Here is a 10,547-nt window from a genome sequence, read left to right as displayed (position 1 = left end):
CTCTAGGACTATATATAAACTTTGTCCTAAACAATACAAATATCCACAATTGGATTTGTTTGGTTTAACAAAACCATTTTTGCCCCTTTAAAAGGAGAGTAAGCGTGCGTACCACTTGCAGACAAAACGCTTGTTAAATTTGAGTATAAGGTTAAGAATAAAAATTCCTACAAAGAATACTGTATTTAGCACAAACCCTATTCAAAGCCAGGATGTTCAGAGTTAAGGTTAAATATATAATACCCCAAATATCTGAAAGTATGAAAGTTCACGGTTAAAGTACCCAAACTAATTTGTCACTGCTCCCTCAACAATTGCTTACCTGTTTTGTTTTTTTTAAGTGGCTTTGCAAGATGTCCGTTTCTTGAAGAAACGTTTCTGAGAATTATAAGAACTCCTCTACCTAAAGGCTTAAATTTTGAACAGCCATGGAATTTGTACAGCTAGCAAATGAAATGGAATAGTGAACTGGGCTCCACAGACCTTCGTCTATAACTGGTTTCATGTCCTCATTGATGTCAGATCTGTGTCTAATGGCACTTGCATTTTTGGTAGTTGGAATCGTTGGGCCCTATCCTAAGAGGTGCCAAATTCCTTCAATACCACACAAGACTCAGCATTTAAAAGGGGAACAGAGAATAATTGCCTTAATATGTTGTTTGTCAAACCAGGAATTTGTGTAAAGCAGTTTTTTTCCTATGGAACATATATAATTGTAAAGAAGGCTAGAGTTGTCAGCTCTAGCAAATGTATGACTAAGAGGATGATGATACGGTGTTCATGGTCATTGATAATATGAAACTTTGTAATGGATACATAAGGTAGCATGATTTTCTCAGAACATTCCTGCAGGGACAGTTAAATTAGTTTGGGGAACTTAGCTGTGAATGTTCCTACTTTTCAATGTTTGAATTTCTTAAGTAAAGCCTTAAATCTGACTTCCATCTTTTTTAATTTTTGGGGTGGGGGTTGGTTTGGTTTGTTGGGGTTTTTTTTGGGTGGGGGAGCGTTTCTTTGGGATTGTGTGTTGCTACCTACAATGTTCTGCAGGGATTTTTAATCCTCAAATTACTGATAACTCCTTCAGTTCACTCCTACACTCTATTTCACCAATTAAACTCATTCCTACCATTCTTCCCCATTCAGTCCTGCAAGTCCAACCCATCTCCACCCATTTTGCCCATCTCTACTCCTATGCCTCTACTGATTCAAGCTTGTAATGTCAGTTTTAATGTCCTTTTATCTGGAAGAGGTGAAATCTAATTTTCTCATGCGCAGTGTGACTCTGGGCTAATAGTATGTGCCAAACCTCCACCCCTCAGGTTAAAGAATGCTAAGCATAAACCAAAACCATAAATTGTACACCACCAACCCATTGGATTCCAGTCTCACTGGCTGTTCTAGCTCATCATTTGAAAGTGCTTATTTTATTGCTCAGCATTCTTTCTCTGTTACTTATTTAATTCCTGTGTTTTTTGTATTTTGTTTAAGCCTTCTGCTTTTCAGTGAAGCTAATCTAATATTCTCAAAGTCTGGCTTGTGTCCCAAACCTTTTCTTCCAGGTTTCATGGAGGACGTCAAGTGTCACCAGAGAGTCTATTTCATTATTTTTGTTTTGAAGTAGACATAGGCCTTGATCCTGCAAGTTACTGCTAATAGAACTCCATGAGATTGCAAGAGTCCATCCACCTGCATGGAAAAACAAGGAGTCCTTGTGGTACCTTAGAGACTAACAAATTTATTTGGGCATAAGCTTTTGAGGGCTAGAACCCACTTCATCAGACGCATGGAGTGAAAAATACAGTAGGCAGGGTGCGTGGGGGTGTGTGTGTGTGTAGAGAAAGGAAAAAAAAATGAGAACATGAAAAGATGGGAGTTGCCTTACCAACTCACAGAACCATGACCTTCCTGGTGTTATAAAAATACTGACATTGAGTCATTCTTAAACATATCTCTGCTCTGCCATGATTGTAGGCTGTTTGCCAGAGCGCCTTTTGTGTGTGTGTGTGTGTGTGTGTGTGTGTGTAGATTTTCTATGTCCTGCATCACCATAGAGCTGAGCACCTCACAAACATTCATGGCCAAGATTTTTCAAAACAGGTGCTAAGTGTTAAACTGTACAATCCATAATTAGGTACCTAAGAAAGTCGCATGGTATTTCCAAAGTGCTGAGCACTGGACATTTCTTATTAACTAATTAATTTACCGCCAATGGTATTATAAAGTTAGGGGGAAGTATCCCCATTTTATAGCTGTGGAACTGAGGCACACAGGATATCCAGTCCCTTCACTTTTGGAAAGTGTTACCCATAGAGATTCAGTGACTTGCTAAAGGCCATGCAGGAAGCATATTGCAAAGCAGAGAATCTTGCCCAGTTGTTCTGAGTCTTAATTCAGTGTCTTGGCCACAGACTGGAGAAAAGAAACTGCCACTTGTCAAGTTTTAAACTGTTTTAGATTCAAAGCCATTCTAATTCTCTCTTACAGCGAGCTAAAAACTTTTAATAGGGAGGACTACATCTCCCAGCCCCCTTCCCTCTTATTTGCTGTCCTGCAACATCCCTGTGGCAACTGCAGCAATTGTTTACTTTAAAAAGTAATAGCAGCTCAGCTCCTTCTCTCAGCTTTACTCACACACTCTCTCTCTCTCTTCTCCTTTAATTGCATTTGCTTTTCTGACATCTGGTATCCTTCACACCCAGCCACGTTTTCCACCTGTCTTGTCTCCTGGCATCTGCTTCCTTACTGCCTGAACCTGTTTGGATATCCTGGCTATGCTGCCCAGGTAGTTCATGGCTCCTGGACATTCCTTTTCACCTACCAGCTCGAGTCATGTTGACAAGGAATGGTAATGGCTGCAGTGGCTGGCTAATTCCTGGGGGGGGGGACTGCAATATCCCAGCAAGGAAGGGAGTGGCTCCCTCTCTGTTGGCAGGAGCATCCTCACAGCGCACTCCCCTACTGTTGGGGGGAAGAGAGTGAACACTGCAAATCTTTCTATGTTTTTTAATCTTGGGGCTCCCTGAAATGGCATAGGGTGTGGGGGGGGGCACAGAAGCTGATCCTGGCAAGGTAGAGGAAGTCTTGCTGCCACTCTCCCTGGAGGAGGGATTAGAAATATTGTCACTGATCTGCCTCAATGTGTAAGGTGAATATGTTGGAATTTTTATGGGGGGGAGGGTGGCAAGGGAAACAAGATGAATCATAGATAGGGGGCCGGGGGTTGGATCATTTCATCAAAATTTGCCATGACAAAGTTCTAAATTTTGCTACCCTATTAATTATTTATTCCTTGTTCCTTGCACTACCCTAGAGCAGGCTTCCCCTCGCTCTTCTGTGTAGGCTGATTGATTACTAGGGCTGGTTGAAATCATTTTTATCTTTAAACAAAAAATACCTTTTTGAATTATACAGAAAAAAATTGGTAAACTTTCCTGATATTTTCATATTTTTGATTAAACAACTCTAAAAATTTGTATTTAAATCAGTTGGAATAATTTTGAATAGCTTCGTCAATTCACTGATTTTTTGTTTTGTTTTTTTGTTTGGCACAAAAGATTTCCCCTCTTCTTTATAAGAACGTAAGAATGGCCCTAGTGAGTCAGACCAAAGGTCCATCTAGCCCAGTATCATAGACTTTAAGGTCAGAAGGGACCATTATGATCATCTAGTCTGACCTCCTGCACAACGCAGGCCATGGAATCTCACCCACCAACTCCTGTAACAAACCCCTAACTTATGTCTGAGCTATTGAAGTCCTCAAATCGTGGTTTAAAGACTTCAAGGTGCAGAGAATCCTCCAACAAGTGATCCTTGCCCCACACTGCAGAGGAAGGTAAAAAAACCCCAGGGCCTCTGTGTGATGAAGTGGGACTCTTCTTAATGTTTCCTCTGAATAGTATGGGGGTGCCTCAGTTTCCCCTAGGCAGTTCTTAAGTATCTAGGTGGTGGGGTAAGGGTGTATGATCATTGCAGAGCCCTAGAGGGCCGCTGTGTGCAGGAGTCTGGACACAGAGAATGGCCGACACCCTGTTTCCTGGCAACTGATGGCCTGGGCCCTTTCCCAGGTGAGAGCTAAAGGGTTGGAGAACAAAGGAATCAGGTGACCACCTGGCCCGGGAAAGGAACAAAGCCCAGAGGAGGAGGGGCTGGAGGGAGTTTCAGTTTGGGGCTGGCTGGGACATGGAGTGAAGTGCAGACGTGGTTGTCTGGCTCACTGCCCCCCAAAATGGACCCAGCTGAGGGGTCCCGTTCTCTGCACCTGCAAGCTCTGTTTTAGACCATGTTCCTGTCGTCTAATAAACCTTCTGTTTTACTGGCTGGCTGAGAGTCACGTCTGACTGCGGAGTTGGGGTGCAGGACCCTCTGGCTTCCCCAGGAGCCCCACCTGAGTGGACTCGCTGGGGGGAAGCGCACGGAGGGGCAGAGGATGCTGAATGCTCCGAGGTCAGACCCAGGAAGGTGGAAGCTGTGTGAGCTGTGTGTCCTGAAGACAGGCTGCTCACAGAAAGGCGACTACCCCAGAGTCCTGACTGGCTTCATGGGGAGCAGTTCCAGAGCATCGCCCAGGGACTCCGTGACACTCTGCCAATCTGCTCTGGAGGAAAATTCCTTCCCGATCCTAAATAGGGTGATCAGCTAAACCCTGAGCATGTGGGCAAGACTCACCAGCCAGACACCCAGGAAAGAATTCTCTGTAGTAACTCAGATCCCACCCCATCTAACATCTCATAAGGCCATTGGGCATATCTACCACCAGTAGTCAAAGATCAATTAATTGCCAAAATTAGGCTATCCCATCATATCATCTCCTCCATCACCCCTTCAAGCTTAGTCTTGAAGCCAAATATGTCTTTTGCCCCCACTGCTTCTCTTGGAAGGATGTTCCAGAACTTCACTCCTCTGATAGTTAGGGTATGTCTACACTACGAAATTAGGTCGAATTTATAGAAGTCGGTTTTTTTGAAATCGGTTTTATATATTCGAGTGTGTGTGTCCCCACAGAAAATGCTCTAAGTGCATTAAGTGCATTAACTCGGCGGAGCGCTTCCACAGTACCGAGGCAAGCGTCGACTTCTGGAGCGTTGCACTGTGGGTAGCTATCCCACAGTTCCCGCAGTCTCCGCTGCCCATTGGAATTCTGGGTTGATATCCCAATGCCTGATGGGGCTAAAACATTGTCGCAGGTGGTTCTGGGTACATATCGTCAGGACCCCGTTCCCACCCTCCCTCCCCCCGTGAAAGCAAGGGCAGACAATCATTTCGCGCCTTTTTTGTCTGCTGCCAGCCAAAGATGTAAAGGATAGATGGAGTGGGTCAGAACAAGAAATAGACCAGATTTGTTTTGTACTCATTTTCCTCCTCCCCTGTCTAGATCACACTGCAGTCAGTCACAGAGAAGGCGCAGCGAGGTTAATCTAGCCATGTATCAATCAGAGGCCAGGCTAACCTCCTTGTTCCAATAACAACGATAACTTTGGTGCACCATTTCTTATTGGAACCCTCCGTGCAGTCCTGCCTGAAATACTCCTTGATGTACAGGCACACCCTTTGTTGATTTTAGCTCCCTGAAGCCAACCCTGTAAGCCGTGTCGTCAGTCGCCCCTCCCTCCGTCAGAGCAACGGCAGACAATCGTTCCGCGCCTTCTTTCTGTGCGGACGCCATACCAAGGCAAGCATGGAGGCCGCTGAGCTCATTTTGGCAATTAGGAGCACATCAACCACCACACGCATTATCCAGCAGTATATGCAGCACCAGAACATGGCAACGCGATACCGGGCGAGGAGGCGACGTCAGCGCGGTCCCGTGAGTAATCAGGACATGGACACAGATTTCTCTGAAAGCATGGGCCCTGCCAATGCATGCATCATGGTGCTAATGGGGCAGGTTCATGCTGTGGAACGCCGATTCTGGGCTCGGGAAACAAGCACAGACTGGTGGGACCGCATAGTGTTGCAGGTCTGGGACGATTCCCAGTGGCTGCGAAACTTTTGCATGCGTAACGGCACTTTCATGGAACTTTGTGACTTGCTTTCCCCTGCCCTGAAGCGCATGAATACCAGGATGAGAGCAGCCCTCACAGTTGAGAAGCGAGTGGCAATAGCCCTGTGGAAGCTTGCAACGCCAGACAGCTACCGGTCAGTTGGGAATCAATTTGGAGTGGGCAAATCTACTGTGGGGGCTGCTGTGATGCAAGTAGCTCACGCAATCAAAGATCTGCTGATATCAAGGGTAGTGACCCTGGGAAATGTGCAGGTCATAGTGGATGGCTTTGCTGCAATGGGATTCCCTAACTGTGGTGGGGCTATAGACGGAACCCATATCCCTATCTTGGCACCGGAGCACCAAGCCGGCGAGTACATAAACCGCAAGGGGTACTTTTCGATAGTGCTGCAAGCTCTGGTGGATCACAAGGGACGTTTCACCAACATCAACGTGGGATGGCCGGGAAAGGTGCATGACGCTCGCATCTTCAGGAACTCTGGTCTGTTTCAAAAGCTGCAGGAAGGGACTTTCTTCCCAGACCAGAAAATAACTGTTGGGGATGTTGAAATGCCTGTATGTATCCTTGGGGACCCAGCCTACCCCTTAATGCCATGGCTCATGAAGCCGTACACAGGCAGCCTGGACAGTGGTCAGGAGCTGTTCAACTACAGGCTGAGCAAGTGCAGAATGGTGGTAGAATGTGCATTTGGACGTTTAAAGGCGCGCTGGCGCAGTTCGCTGAGGTCTAAGCGAGTCAGTAAAACCAATATTCCCACTGTTATTACTGCTTGCTGTGTGCTCCACAATATCTGTGAGAGTAAGGGGGAGACGTTTATGGCGGGGTGGGAGATTGAGGCAAATCGCCTGGCTGCTGGTTACGCGCAGCCAGACACCAGGGCGGTTAGAAGAGCTCAGGAGGGCGCGGTACGCATCAGAGAAGCTTTGAAAACCAGTTTCATGACTGGCCAGGCTACAGTGTGAAAGTTCTGTTTGTTTCTCCTTGATGAAACCCCCCGCCCCTTGGTTCACTCTACTTCCCTGTAAGCTAACCACCCTCCCCTCCTCCCTTTAATCACCGCTTGCAGAGGCAATAAAGTCATTGCTGCTTCACAGTCATGCATTCGTTATTCATTCATCACACAAATAGGGAGATGACTACCAAGGTATCCCAGGAGGGGTGGTGGAGGAGGGAAGGAAAATGCCACACAGCACTTTAAGCACAGCACTTTAAAAGTTTACAACTTTAAAATTTATTGAATGACAGCCTTCTTTTTTTGAGGCAATCCTCTGTTGTGGAGTGGCTGGTTGGCCGGAGGCCCCCCCACCGCGTTCTTGGGCGTCTGGGTGTGGAGGCTATGGAACTTGGGGAGGAGGGCGGTTGGTTACAGAGGGGCAGCAGTGGCAGTCTGTGCTCCAGCTGCCTTTGCTGCAGCTCAACCATACACTGGAGCATTCTGGTTTGGTCCTGCAGCAGCCTCAGCATTGAATCCTGCCTCCTCTCATCACGCTGCCGCCACATTTGAGCTTCAGCCCTGTCTTCAGCCAGCCACTTACTCTCTTCAGCCCTCCACCTCTCCTCCCGGTCATTTTGTGCTTTCCTGCACTCTGACATTATTTGCCTCCACGCATTCGTCTGTGCTCTGTCAGTGTGGGAGGACAGCATTAGCTCGGAGAACATTTCATCTCGAGTGCGTTTTTTTTTCTTTCTAAGCTTCACTAGCCTCTGGGAAGGAGAAGATCCTGTGATCATTGAAACACATCCAGCTGGTGGAGAAAAAAAAAGGGACAGCGGTATTTAAAAAGACACATTTTATAAAACAGTCGCTACACTCTTTCAGGGTAAACCTTGCTGTTAACATTACATACATAGCACATGTGCTTTCGTTACAAGGTCGCATTTTGCCTCCTCCCACCGCGTGACTACCCCCTCAACCTTCCCCCCTCCCTGTGGCTAACAGCGGGGAACATTTCTGTTCAGCCACAGGCAAACAGCCCAGCAGGAATGGGCTATACTGAGTGTCCCTGAAGAAAAGCACCCTATTTCAACCAGGTGACCATGAATTATATCTCACTCTCCTGAGGATAACACAGAGAGAGAAAGAACGGATTTTGGTTGAATGCCAGCAAACATACACTGCAATGCTTTGTTCTACAGTGATTCCCGAGTATGTGTTAGTGGCCTGGAGTGATAAAGTGTCCTACCATGAAGGACGAAATAAGGCTGCCCTCCCCAGAAACCTTTTGCAAAGGCTTTAGGACTACATCTAGGAGAACCGCAAATGCCAGGGCAAAGTAATCCTTTCACATGCTTGCTTTTAAACCATGTATAGCATTTTAAAAGGTACACTCACCAGAGGTCCCTTCTCCGCCTGCTGGGTCCAGGAGGCAGCCTTGGGTGGGTTCGGGGGGTACTGGCTCCAGGTCTAGGGTGAGAAACAGTTCCTGGCTGTCGGGAAAACCGGTTTCTCCGCTTGCTTGCTGTGAGCTATCTACAACCTCCTCCTCCTCATCATCTTCTTCGTCCCCAAAACCTGCTTCTGTATTGCCTCCATCTCCATTGAAGGAGTCAAACAACACGGCTGGGGTAGTGGTGGCTGAACCCCCTAAAATGGCATGCAGCTCATCATAGAAGCGGCATGTTTGGGGCTCTGACCCAGAGCGGCTGTTCGCCTCTCTGGTTTTCTGGTAGGCTTGCCTCAGCTCCTTCAGTTTCACGCGGCACTGCTTCGGGTCCCTGTTATGGCCTCTGTCCTTCATGCCCTGGGAGATTTTCACAAAGGTTTTGGCATTTCGAAAACTGGAACGGAGTTCTGATAGCACGGATTCCTCTCCCCAAACAGCGATCAGATCCCGTACCTCCCGTTCGGTCCATGCTGGAGCTCTTTTGCGATTCTGGGACTCCATCATGGTCACCTGTGCTGATGAGCTCTGCATGGTCACCTGCAGCTTGCCACGCTGGCCAAACAGGAAATGAGATTCAAAAGTTCGCGGTTCTTTTCCTGTCTACCTGGCCAGTGCATCTGAGTTGAGAGTGCTGTCCAGAGCGGTCAGAATGGAGCACTCTGGGATAGCTCCCGGAGGCCAATACCATCGAATTGTGTCCACAGTACCCCAAATTCGAGCTGGGAACGTCGATTTAAGCGCTAATCCACTTGTCAGGGGTGGAGTAAGGAAATCGATTTTAAGAGCCCTTTAAGTCGAAATAAAGGGCTTCACTGTGTGGACGGGTGCAGGTTTAAATCGATTTAACGTTGCTAAATTCGACCTAAAGTCCTAGTGTAGACCAGGGCTCAGAAACCTTCGTCTAATTTCAAGTCTAAACTTCCTATGGCCAGTTTATATCCATTTGTTCTTGTGTCCACATTGGTACATCATCCGACAGTTTCCAGTACCAGGTGTCCCAGAGACAATGAACAGAACAGGTAATTATCAAGTGATCCATTCCCTGTCTCTCATTCCCAGCTTCTCGCAAACAGAGGCTAGGGACACCATTCCTGCTCATCCTGGCTAATAGCCTTTGATGGACCTATCCTCCGTGAATTTGTCTAGTTCTTTTTTGAACCCTGTTATGGTCTTGGCCTTCACAATATTCTCTGGCAAGGAGTTCCACAGGTTGACTGTGTATTGTGTAAAGAAATACTTCCTTTTATTTGTTTTAAACCTGCTGTCTATTAATTTCATTGGGTGACCCCTCATTCTTGTGTTATGAGAAGTAGTAAACAACACTTCCTTATCTACTTTCTCTACACCAGTCATGATTTTATAGACCTCAATCATATCTCCCCTTATCTGTCTCTTTTCCAAGCTAAAAAGTCCCAGTCTTATTAATCTCTCCTCATATGGAAGCTATTCCATACCCCTAATCATTTTTGTTGCCCTTTTCTGAACCTTTTCCAATTCCAACCTTTTTTGAGATGGGGCGACCACATCTGCACACAGTATTCAAGATGTGGGCATACCATGGATTTATATAGTGGCAACATGGATATTTTCTGTCCTATCCTATCTTAATTATTCCCAGCATTCTGTTAGCTTTTTTGACTGCCGCTGCATATTGAGTGGATGTTTTCAGAGAACTATCCCTAATGACTCCAAGATCTTTCTTTAGTGATAACACTAACACAATCCAAGCTGAGGTTGATGGTGGGGTGGAAATTGTTGAAATCCAGGTGGAATTCTTCAAGGGCCTTCTTCCCATGGTGGGGAAGAGGTGAACCTTCTTCAAGGACCTTCTTCCCAAGGTGGGGGGGGAGGTAATATCTTCTATTGGACCAACTTGTGGGGGTGAGACCCAAGCTTCTGATCTCTTCTTGAGATCAGGGCAGACCAGAGAGCATTTCCTGCAGGAAGGGGGGGATGTGTGTGTGTAAAAAAGCATAGCAGCGTTCCCCCCAACCCCGTCCCGGCCTTCGGATACACCTGAGCCCTGACTCTTGCTGCGGCTGAACAGCTGCGCGACGCTAGACAGCCTTTCAGCTTGAGCAAGGACCAAAAAGCGAGTCGTGCCCGCGCTTTTCCCGGCTGTGAAAGGCCGGACCCAGCCTCGTCCTTGCCTTTGCGC

This window comes from Lepidochelys olivacea, assembly GCF_965140295.1.
Source record: "Lepidochelys olivacea isolate rLepOli2 genome assembly, chromosome: 1".
Taxonomy (NCBI): domain Eukaryota; kingdom Metazoa; phylum Chordata; order Testudines; family Cheloniidae; genus Lepidochelys; species Lepidochelys olivacea.
Note: the sequence above shows the minus strand (reverse complement) of the source record.